The 11,424-nt window shown below is 40.9% G+C and overlaps 1 pseudogene; it reads right to left on the reverse strand.

The window, feature by feature from the left end:
* Nucleotides 1-1,008: 1,008 nt before the first annotated feature.
* Nucleotides 1,009-9,834, reverse strand: LOC142662604 (non-POU domain-containing octamer-binding protein pseudogene; annotated as a pseudogene).
* Between the last annotated feature and the right edge of the window lie 1,590 nt (nucleotides 9,835-11,424).

Genomic DNA, 11,424 nt, shown 5'->3' on the forward strand with positions numbered 1-11,424 from the left:
GTACAGGGGGCTGTGTGTGGCACTATGTACAGGGGGCTGTGTGTGGCACTATGTACAGGGGGATGTGTGTGGCACGATGTACGGGAGGCTGTGTGTGGCACTATCTATGGGGGGTGTAATATGTACAGGGGGCTGTGTGTGGCACTATGTACAGGGGGCTGTGTGTGGCACTATGTACAGGGGCTGTATGTGGCGCTAGCTATGGGGGGGGGGGGTGTAATATCTACAGGGGCTGTGTGTGGCACTATGTACAGGGGGCTGTGTGTGGCACTATGTACAGGGGGCTGTGTGTATGTGGTGTTTTACAGCGTGTGGTATTATTATATTCAGGCGCGCAGTGTTTAGTGCTATTATATTTAGGGGTACAGTATGTGGCACCATGATATATTCTCATTTATAGGTGTGGAAATGTTGGAAAAGTGAAGAGTCGAACACATCTGAGTGGCAAATTCTGCAGAAATCAGTCATGGCCGGGAGACGTCGTCATGTGCTCGGCAGGGCGGCGGTGCGCAAGGGAAGCCCAAGTTTGGGTAACAGCCCAGGGCCCATCGTCTACTTAATCCGCCACTGCTCTTATCTGTTACATTTATCCAAGTGGGCAAGGACAACATGATGGTGAAATAAAAAATACAAAAAAACACTACATACTGTATGGTCCAGAAAAAGAGAAAAAAAATTCACATAAAAATGAGCTTTGCCACTGAAGCCCAGGGCAGCTGTGTGATTGCTTTTCATGGAAAGTAACTACAATTGTATGGTGGACTGAAGAGGCAGGAATGGGAGGCACTTTACAGCTTCAAATTGTCCAAAAGTGTTCACTCCTTTTCTGCTTGAAAAGATGGTTAGCAGTGTAATTATTTGAAAGTTCACTTTACAAGATAATCAATTTTTAAGCAGCATTCCCTCCCGAGCCTTAAACCCTCAACAAAATTTGCCTAAAAACATAGGACTGCTTCCATTTGTACCAGGGAATGCCCTACAACATGAACACTACCAATACAGATCCAGTCACACTAATCTTGGGCAATATCTACGACGTTTATTAGGGCCAAAGACAGCTCCTCGTGTGCCACGCTGGAAAGCTTTTCGATTACTTGCACCATGAGCTTCAATATTGAAGGGCTGGCCAAAGCGGTCAGCTGTCGGTGGAGTCATTCCAATTGCAGCTGCTTCTGGCATCATGGAACTGGGCTCTGTTGATGCAGCAGCTCCTGCAGCGACATTGCTGTTACCCAGTGATGAATGGTTGTTCATTCCCATTGACACAGGCATAGCCATATGCGCCATCCTCGTGTCAGCTTCCCTTGAATGAGGGTAGGCAATTTTATATTTTTAATCATGATTTATTATGTTATAAATTCAGTTTACAATTTTCACATTATATATATCGTTCCTAAAAATACATATATATTTTAAGCGGACATAAGAATGTCCTCATCCAACCCTTCCCTGCTCCCTGTATCACATAAAACAACAAGAACATAGACAATAGAAAAAGAGGAAAGAAGAGAGGAAAAAAAAAAGTCGGGTGCCTTATTCATATCTTTAGACGGCAGATGGAAAGATTTCTCAGATATCATCATGGATTTGAGACTAGATCTATAGATCGGATGACCAACAAGACCATCTCTCTAGCAACGACTTTACTTGGATAGCCCCATTCTCCTGCATGCACTTCTCATATAGATAGTATTGATTCACTCTTTTCCTCAGTCCATTTAATTGTGGAAGATCTTTAATTTCCATTTAGACACTAACTCCACTCTAGCAACTATACATATCCTGCTAACCACCCATCTACATCTAGCTGGGACTGCTTCAAATGAAAGAAGCGGTGCCAGTTCTGGTGTTGGCTCAACAGTAGTCTTAGAAATTCATGATATTAAATCAAATACCTGACGCCAATATTCAAAGATTTTAGGGCATTTCCACCATATATGGACTAAGCTGCCTCTTCTATGGCAGTCCCTCTAACATAAATACGAGTAATTTACAAACACTCTAGCTATTCTCGATGGAGAGAGATACCATCTTGCAGTTTCCGTAATAATTCTAAATGGTTAATTCAATGGAAATTGTTAGCTGACCATCGCATTGCTTGACTCCAAGCTAGGGGTGAGAATGATTTCTCAATATCTCGCTGCAAAGCCATCATATGCCTCATTTTTGACTGTTGTTCAATACTTAGTAATTTGGAGTACAGAATTGCAATCCCTCCCTTTACCTTTTTTACATCATGTAAAAATGACAGTAGCTGAAATAGTTTAGTCTTGAAGGCATATTACATATTTGAGGAATTACATTTATTCTGAGATATTCATTCAGTCGAATATAAGTAAGAAAAATTATATCTGAGAGATTGTATTTTAAAGATAAAAGGGGGGAAGGTATTACCTTTGCACCTGTAGTCAGGTTTTCAAGACTTCTTATTCCTAGTAGTTGCCATTCCGTAATATCTAGATCCGATATCAAAAATTTACAGTTATCTAACTTAAAGTCTGCAAGTACCAATGTGATACCATTGTTCCTTGAAACATATTTGTTCCAAGCAAACAATGTCGCTTTTGTAGAATCTAATAGAGGCTTATTTTTATCAGGTTCAAAAGATGGCACATGAGTAATCCCTTTAGTGTTTTAAAACCACAAAACAGACACTACAAATAAACCCATTTTTTTTTGGTTTACCGAGTTCCAGAAGGCCTTTGCCGATTCTGCTACAGCCGCCCAGTAATATAGTCTTATATCAGGACCACCCATACCTCCTCTTTGAAATGGTACATATAAAGTTCCTTATTCTTGCTTTCTTCCTAACCCAGATAAATTTCAATAATAATTTTTATAGCTCATTCAATACCACATTTGAGAATTGTAACGGAATGCATCTAAAGGTATAGAGAATTAGAGGAAGTATTTTCATTTTTACTAAGTTTATTCTGGCAATCCAGGAGAATAAACTATAATAATACTACTACTACTACTACTACTAATAATAATAATAATCTATTTTTTTTTAAGTTCAGTTTGAACAATTAAGTTGGTACTGTTGTACTTCACCATCAGTTCCTAAGAATGTAATATTTGTATACCCAAATGAGGGAAACCACCTGGATCCCATATAAAAGAAAATTCAGATTTCAAAGAATAGTTTATTTCGGTCGTTGAGATAATTAAGAAAATCTGGCATTTACTTTCATTAAGTCTGTAATATGACACAACAAAATATATATAAATAATTTTCCTAAGACTACGCAAAGATCTTATACGGTCTACGCGTGAGATCACTATATCATCCACGTATAGTCCAATGTGGAAGTTTTCAGCACCACATTTGTTTCCCAACATATTATATTTTAATAGGTATTACCCTAGTACAATTTTATATATAATGTTAGAGCAATTAGATTCACACTAGGTGTACACCACCAATTATTGATATATAAGTATAGGGAAGGGAAGTGGGAAAAGTAGTGTGTATTACCAAAATAGAAAAAATAATAAATATGTTATTGAAACAATTTAAAAAAAACAATATTAGATGGAAATAGTGTTGTACCAAGATCCCCTAAATTGGCACACTAAAAAAATTATGTCTAGAATAAATATGCTCAGTTTTTATTGAAGTTAGATAACCTAGCCTCCACTGAAGATATGATTATAAGACATTTAAAATGAACCCTGCAGTGGTCCAGAAAATTTGTATCAATGAATTCTTAATGATTGTCAACTATAGTAAATAGTTAGGGGTTTCCCAACATATCCTTGCTTGATCTAATTGCCTGAGCCAGAGGTTCTATCATTAGATTAAAAACTAAGGGAGAAAGGGGGCATCCTTAACTAGTACCGTTAGATATGTTAAAGGGATCAGACAGGGTTTGTTAGGAAATATCTGTTCCTTTAAGATCACCATGACTACTCGTCTAGCTTCTGGGAGGTTCTGGTTTTACTTGTTGAGCCGATCCTACTTCTCTGTCTTTCTTCCTGTCATGTATGAGGTTGGAGTATTTATACCTGGCTTCCTCCTCTTTTTCTTTGCTTGTGATTTTTCCTGTCTGCATGTGTTTTGATCAAGCTACTGTCTATACCCTGTACCTTTTGACTTCTTGGACTTATTGGAATCGGACCTCGACTTGTCTCTGGATTACCCCTTGTTTGCTGATTTGGACTTTCTGCTCCTGGCTGGTTCTGACCTCTGCTATTCCTGACATCCACTTGCTTATTGATTTGACTTTCTGTTTATCCACGGGCTGTATTGTTATGTGCTCTGGTATTGCCTGCATTGTACCTCTTATCCAACACTGAAGTCTGTTAACACAACCTGCAGCAAAACCCAACCTGCCTTGCAGTGGGCTCTGGTGAACACCATAGAGTAGCCTCAGACTTTATTGATCAGAGTTGTGACGGGTTTGGGGTTGCGCAATTTATTTGCACGCTCACTCTCGACAGTCTCCAGCAGAATTGGGGAATCGAACACCTAGCAATTACATAAACTTCCACCCTGGGAATTGTTCAACTATATATAATACGATATAAGCCATTGCAGTAGGGCCATTATACAAGGACAAGACAGCCTGAAGAAACGTATTCGATTATGCAGGGTCGACTCTAGAAAGCCCCAGTGTACCCTGTCAAAAGCTTTTTCAGCATCTAGAGACAAGAAGACACTGGGGTCTCCCGAGACACCCACTAGCTGGAACAAATCAATCACACTTCTAGTGGCATCTCTAGTTTGATTCTGAGTCTGTCAGACTATCTATTACTGTAGAAAGTATCCTTGCTAAGACTGACACAAACATTTTAAGGCCCCCATTCAGCAGGGAGATTGGACGATAATTCTCCGGAAACAGCGGGTCCTTTCCCTCTTTCTTAATCGTGACAATTCTGGCTTCCAGCATTTCTTTTGGAGGGATAGCCTCTCGACAAAAATAATTGAAGAGATTGTTGAGATGCAGTGACAGGATTGAGGCAAATTCTTTATAATATTCATTTATATAGCCATCCGGTCCTGGAGATTTGGCATTGAGCATGTCAGGAAGGTGCTCCAGGTCCTTCGGGAAAACAAACTGTTTGCGAAGACCGAAAAATGTGTGTTTGGGGTACAGGAGATACCATTTTTGGGTCAAATCCTCACTCCTCATGAATTCCGCATGGACCCCGCCAAGGTCCAGGCTGTGGCGGAATGGGTCCAACCTGCCTCCCTGAAGGCGTTACAGTGCTTCTTGGGGTTCGCTAATTATTACAGGAGATTTATTGCTAACTTCTCGGTCATCGCTAAGCCTCTTACGGACCTCACTCGCAAGGGTGCTGATCTCCTCCGCTGGCCTCCTGAGGCTATCCAGGCTTTTGAGGTCCTTAAGAAGTGCTTTATCTCGGCCCCGGTGTTGGTTCAGCCCAACCAAATGGAGCCATTTATCGTGGAGGTTGACGCGTCCGAGGTGGGAGTGGGGGCTGTCTTGTCCCAGGGTACCAGGTCCCTCACCCATCTCCGTCCCTGTGCCTACTTCTCCAGGAAGTTTTCGCCCACTGAGAGTAACTATGATATTGGCAACCGCAAACTCTTAGCCATTAAATGGGCATTTGAAGAGTGGCGCCACTTCCTGGAGGGGGCTAGGCACCAGGTAACAGTCCTTACCGACCACAAGAATCTGGTTTTCCTAGAATCTGCTCGGAGGCTAAAACCGGACAAGCTTATTTGGCGCATATATGTTCACTAGAGTAAAATGCTGACCCCGAAGCATACATTGCAATATGATATATCGCCCAAGTTGGTCCAATTCCACCTTTTCTATCTGGAGATTCAGAGATACCCCAAGAGCAATTAACACCCCCAATTTCTTTTCATTAGAGGTTGCATGGTAGATATGGGGGAACTGGCCGTTGCCGAATCTCCTGACATCTCCATCCAGTAAATGTGTTTCCTGAAGGAAGGCTACCTCACATTTTGATTTATTGATGTCTCTCCAGGCTAAAAAACGTTTCTGTGGAGAGTTTAGACCCTTTACATTCAAAGAATATATATCTAGACTCATTATTCAATCCATTCAGTTTCCCAATATATCTGCCTAGGTAAACTTACTTTTTTACTGAAACAAAGATGCCATCCAAAGAAAAAGAGAAAAAAACTGTGAAAAATAAATAAATAATAAGGAAATGGAACAGACACAAAATAAAATTGTGACAGAAAATTCGAGTTAGGAATAGATACGCCCAAGATAGTGTTCGGGAGATCACCCTCAATACTTCAGGCGTAATATGCAAGAAATACATCAGAACCGAAATTCTGACAGAAATCTGAGCTTGCTGGATATAACCTGGACAGAGGAAGGAGGACAGAGGACAGGTATACTAGATACCACATACTATGTAGAAGTATTCATTCAGAAATGCATCAGTGGTAGCTATTGCATCTTGACATAGCATTACATCAATTACATGTAGGAATTAAGCTTAAGGCCGATTCTATAACCATAGGTTTAAGTTTTTTACGATACAATGGGCACTTTTGTTAATAGATTCGAGGTAGTTGAACTGTCCTCTTTGCCAGTTACTATCCATCCCCAGTATATAAATAATTTCCTTATCTCAGTGGTTATTCGACAGGTATAGGCCTTTTGTTCTTTAGAGAGGAAAATCTTAAAGAGGCTCTGTCACCACATTATAAGTGCCCTATCTCCTACATAAGGACATGGGCGCTGTAATGTAGGGGACAGCAGTGTTTTTTATTTAGAAAAACAATCTATTTTTACCACGTTATTAGAGATTTTAGCTTTATGCTAATTAGTTTCTAAATGCCCAACTGGGCGTGTTTTTACTTTAGTCCAAGTGGGCATTGTAAAGAGGAGTGTATGACGGTCACCAATCAGCATCATGCACTTCTCTCCATTCATTTACTCAGCGCATAGTGACACTGTGTTGTTCACTATGTGCAATCTTATACTGACACATTAACTTTACTGAAGTGTCTTGACAGTGAATAGACATTCCTTCCAGCCAGGACGGAATGTCTATTCACAATCCCGACACTTCCGTAACGTTTGTGTGGGACTTATAGCAGAGCAAGCGTAATCTCGCAAGATCACGCTGTAAATGACAGGTTACAGCGAGATTACGCTTGCTCTACTGTAAATCCCACACAAACGTTACCGAAGTGTCGGGATTGTGAATAGACATCTTCAGTAACGTTAATGTGTCAGCACATAGTGAACAACGCAGTATCACTATGCGCTGAGTAAATGAATGGAAAGAAGTGCATGATGCTGATTGATCACTGATTGGTCAGTGTCATGCACTTCTCTCCACAACACCCACTTGGTCAAAAGTAAAAACACGCCCAGTTGGGCTTTAAGAAACGAATTAGAATAAAGCTAAAATCGCTAATAATGTGGTAAAAATAGATCATTTTTCTAAATAAAAAACACTGCTGTCACCTACATTATAATGCGGATCTCCTTATGTAGGAGATAGGGTACTTATAATGTGGTGACAGAGACTCTTTAAATGGATATCACCATCTGTATCGAATGTTCTTCAAGGTGAAAATAAATGTGAATTCCTGAAAGTCTCTTCTCTTAGCGACAATGGCAGGGGATAGATCTTGAAGAAAAATGAAGGCCTTATATTTCGCTGGAAGTTCTATCTTTTTTCCGCACTGATCTTAGGATTTCTTCCTTTAAATGGAAAAAATTTATTCTAATGATTACATCTCTTGGACTTGAGACCTGCATAATTTTGGGTTCCCTTAACCTCTGAGCTCTGTCAATCATTAAGTCTATATCTGTGGTATCTGGTAAAAGTATAGATAGAAAGTCCCAAATGTACCGAAGCAAGTCCTCATCTACGACTGATTCTGGGATTCTTCTGATACGAATATTATTTAGTCTAGCTCTGTCTTCTAAGTCCATTAACTTAAGATAGGCATTTTTGAAGCTCTCTTGCTGACGCCTGAGCGTTTCCTCCTGCTGTCGGCGTGTCTCTTCTTCACGCCTCCTGCGTTCTACCTCGTTTCTCAGTTCCAGTTGCTTCCGTTTCTGTACATCTTGGTTATGTAGTTCTTCCAATATGCACAATTCTTCCTGGTGTCTCATTAAAGGGGTTTTCCGAGTTAACACTTTTATGTGTCAGTGCTTTTAACCTCGGAATGTGATTACATTTGTAATGCATGTGTAATGAAGGGGGTAAGGAAACAGACAAGTGAGCCCTAATCTACCCGCCACTCAGTCCCTGCCTACTTGCAACGACCTGCCCTAGGCGATGGGGTACAACTGGGCGACGGTCCCTACGCTCAATAAGTGCACGACAGACAAACAGACAAGGGTACACAGAAGCAAGGGAAAAGGGGCAGTTGCCCATGGAAACACCGTGAGCAACAAGAGTGGTGAACGAGCCGAGTCAAACCAGGAGTGTACGAGGTACCAAACGCAGAGCAGGAGAGTAGTGAACAAGCCGAGTCAAACCAGGAGTGTACGAGGTACCAAACGCAGAGCAGGAGAGTAGTCAGTAAGCCAGGGTCAATATGAAGCAGGGTCAAATAGTTCAAGAAGCTGCAGCAGGGCCAGGAAACCAAACGAGAAGTATCACAAGCAAGGAGGAACAGGAAAGGCAGGTATAAATAGACAGAGGGCGGGAGCTAGCTCCGTCTGGCCAGGCTGCCATAGGCTCTCCCACTCCTAAGCCTGCCATCCTGAGTGGTGGAAGATGGAGTCAGTCTCACAGACATAGAAGCAGGTGCAGACTGATTACCTATGGGCGTAGATACAGAAGCTGTGCCTGGCAGATCCTTAACAGCATGTACTGTTTCAAAATTGGTCCCGATGCTGCCATGGGGCACATGACTGGTCACGTCACTCTCATTGCCCGCACTGTTTACCAGTCGTACACCTATCATGTGGACAAACTGTTAAAAGTTTCTGCGTGGTAGACGGCATGTCACTAGTGACGTGCCGTGTATGGGCTATTCTGTTATACAGGCAGGAACACGCATGCGGACAAGCGAGAGAACAGCATGGACTGCACATGCTCGTTCCTGACTGCATAACAGAACAGAACATAGCTTTCCAGCGCATTGCATATTCATATTCAAAACTTCCAGGCTGAGCAAAGCGAGGAAGCTGCTCCCTTTCCTTGTGGTAGGCCTGATTTTTAGCAATATGTTTCTCTGGTAATCCTTCTTCCTAGGTCCATAGGTTCCACAGTTATAGGATGGGGAGGCAGTAAGATGATAAAACCCAACAGCGCAGCGATCAGAAGCCTTCCAGGCTGCCGGTTTAGATGCAAACTCAAGAATTCCGTTGCCTGACGGTCTTCCACGATAATCCACAATAACTATAGCTCTTTCCATATGCCCAAACATTGAGAAGGCATCTTCTGAAAGCTCATTAGAAACAAACTGAGGAAGATTCCACACAGACAATGAAGCGCTGTGGAAGGCAAACAAACATGCAACTGCTTTACACGGAGAGGAAGATTATCAAGCTCTGCCTTAGCTATCCCTGCCAGGGTCCGTGTTTCCAGTCTGATCAAACCAAAGCCTTTGTCTTTGTGTATGAAGATCTCTCCGGCCTTTGCATATTTCTCAAAGATTTTTCGTATCTTATCTTCTGTAATATCGGGGGGTAAATTGCCCACAAAGAGACGACTAATCTGAGTGAAAGTCTTTTCACTTGGTTTCCGGAAATTCTTCAAATCCATAGTGACATTATAATTAAGGCTTGAGGATTGCTGTCCTTTGGTGGGTGAAGGAATTTCAGATTCCTGATGCTTATACTGGTGCTGGTGATACTGTGGTTCCATATGAGCATGATTTTGCTGCTTCATTTTAAAGACTCTGTTTCCCTTCATTATACCTTGTTAGCCTGAAGTTTTCTATGCAGAGCCCGATGTTCAGATAAAAAAAAAACACAAAAACAAGCCATACTTACTAAATGGGCAGGTAGACACCAGTTCCCAACAGGATACAGACAAGCCACAAATGCTACAGAGGGAGAGTGCTCATGTGCATTAAAAGGAACCTGTCACCAGCATTTTAACTATCAAACCTGGTGAAAGTGGGTGAAAAATTATTGTTATGTAACCTATAAATATCTTCTAAGTGGGATCTGTACCTTTAGCATTCCGTTTTTCATTGTTCCTGCGCCGTATGCAAATCAGCAGAAAAGAGTAAAATCTTATTTCGAAAAGGGTTATATTTTCATTCCCCCAGCGTTTCTGAGTTGACACCGCCTCCTTCTTTTTGATTGACAGCTTCTCTCCCTCCACCACACACGAAATCCCACGCTTGCGCATTGAGACACCAAAGCTGCCGTTATCATTAATCTGTCCATTTACATACCGAAAAGAGTGTTGTTGATATTGTATCCTGATAGGAACCAAAGTACAGCGTCTTCTCTCTTCACTGGAAAGCCGTTATTATGTGCAGTATGACGCAGAAAGGGTGTGTGTACGACAGCGGCGCATGCGCAGTTAATTGTTTCAGGGACGAACGAAGCAGGGAAGGGTAGTGTAGCACGCATGCGCGATATTTTAACCCCTTCCCTCCGCAGCCATTTTTCAGATTTTCATTTTCGTTTTTTCCCCCCCACCTTCCAAAAGCCATAACTTTATTATTTTTCCATCGATATAGTCCTATGAGGGCTTGATTTTTGCGCGACGAGTTGTAGCTTTTCGTAGCACCATTTATTGTGCCATATAATGTACTAGGAAATGGGGAAAAAATTATTTGTGGGTAGAAAACAGCGATTCCTCCATTGTTTTTTGCGCTTCATTTTTACGGAATTCACTGTGCAATTAAAACAACATGTTAACCTTATTCTGTGGGTCGATACGATTACGGCGATACCAAATATATATAGTTTTTTCTATATTTTACTACTTTTACAAGTAAAAACCTAAATATAAAAAAATAACATTTATTTTGTTTCGCCATATTCTGAGAGCCATAACTTTTTTATTTTTCCATCGATTAAGTGGTATGAGGGCTTATTTTTTGCGGAATAAGCTGTCGTTTTTAATAATACCATCTTGGGGTACATGCAACATTTTGTTTTTTGTAGGAGATGAGATGAGGTGACCAAAAATGAGCGATTCTGGTGTCTTTTTTTTTTTTTTTTTTTTACGGCGTACACCGTGTGGTTTAAATAATGACATATTGTAATAGTTCAGACTTTTACGGATGCGGCGATACCAATTATGTTTATTTTATTTTTATTTTTTTACTATGCTCTAGGGGGAAAACGGGGGATTTTTGAACTTTTAATTTTATATATTTATTTTTTTACATAAAAAAAAACTTAATTTTACTAATTTTTACTTTTTTTATAAGTCCCAATAGGGGACTTCAACCAGCGATCTAAGTTAGATCGCTTGCACTATATACTGCAATACTAATGTATTGCAGTATATCGTGATTCTGACAGGCTTCTATTAAGCCCT

Source organism: Rhinoderma darwinii, chromosome 10 (genome assembly GCF_050947455.1).
Source record: "Rhinoderma darwinii isolate aRhiDar2 chromosome 10, aRhiDar2.hap1, whole genome shotgun sequence".
NCBI lineage: Eukaryota > Metazoa > Chordata > Amphibia > Anura > Rhinodermatidae > Rhinoderma > Rhinoderma darwinii.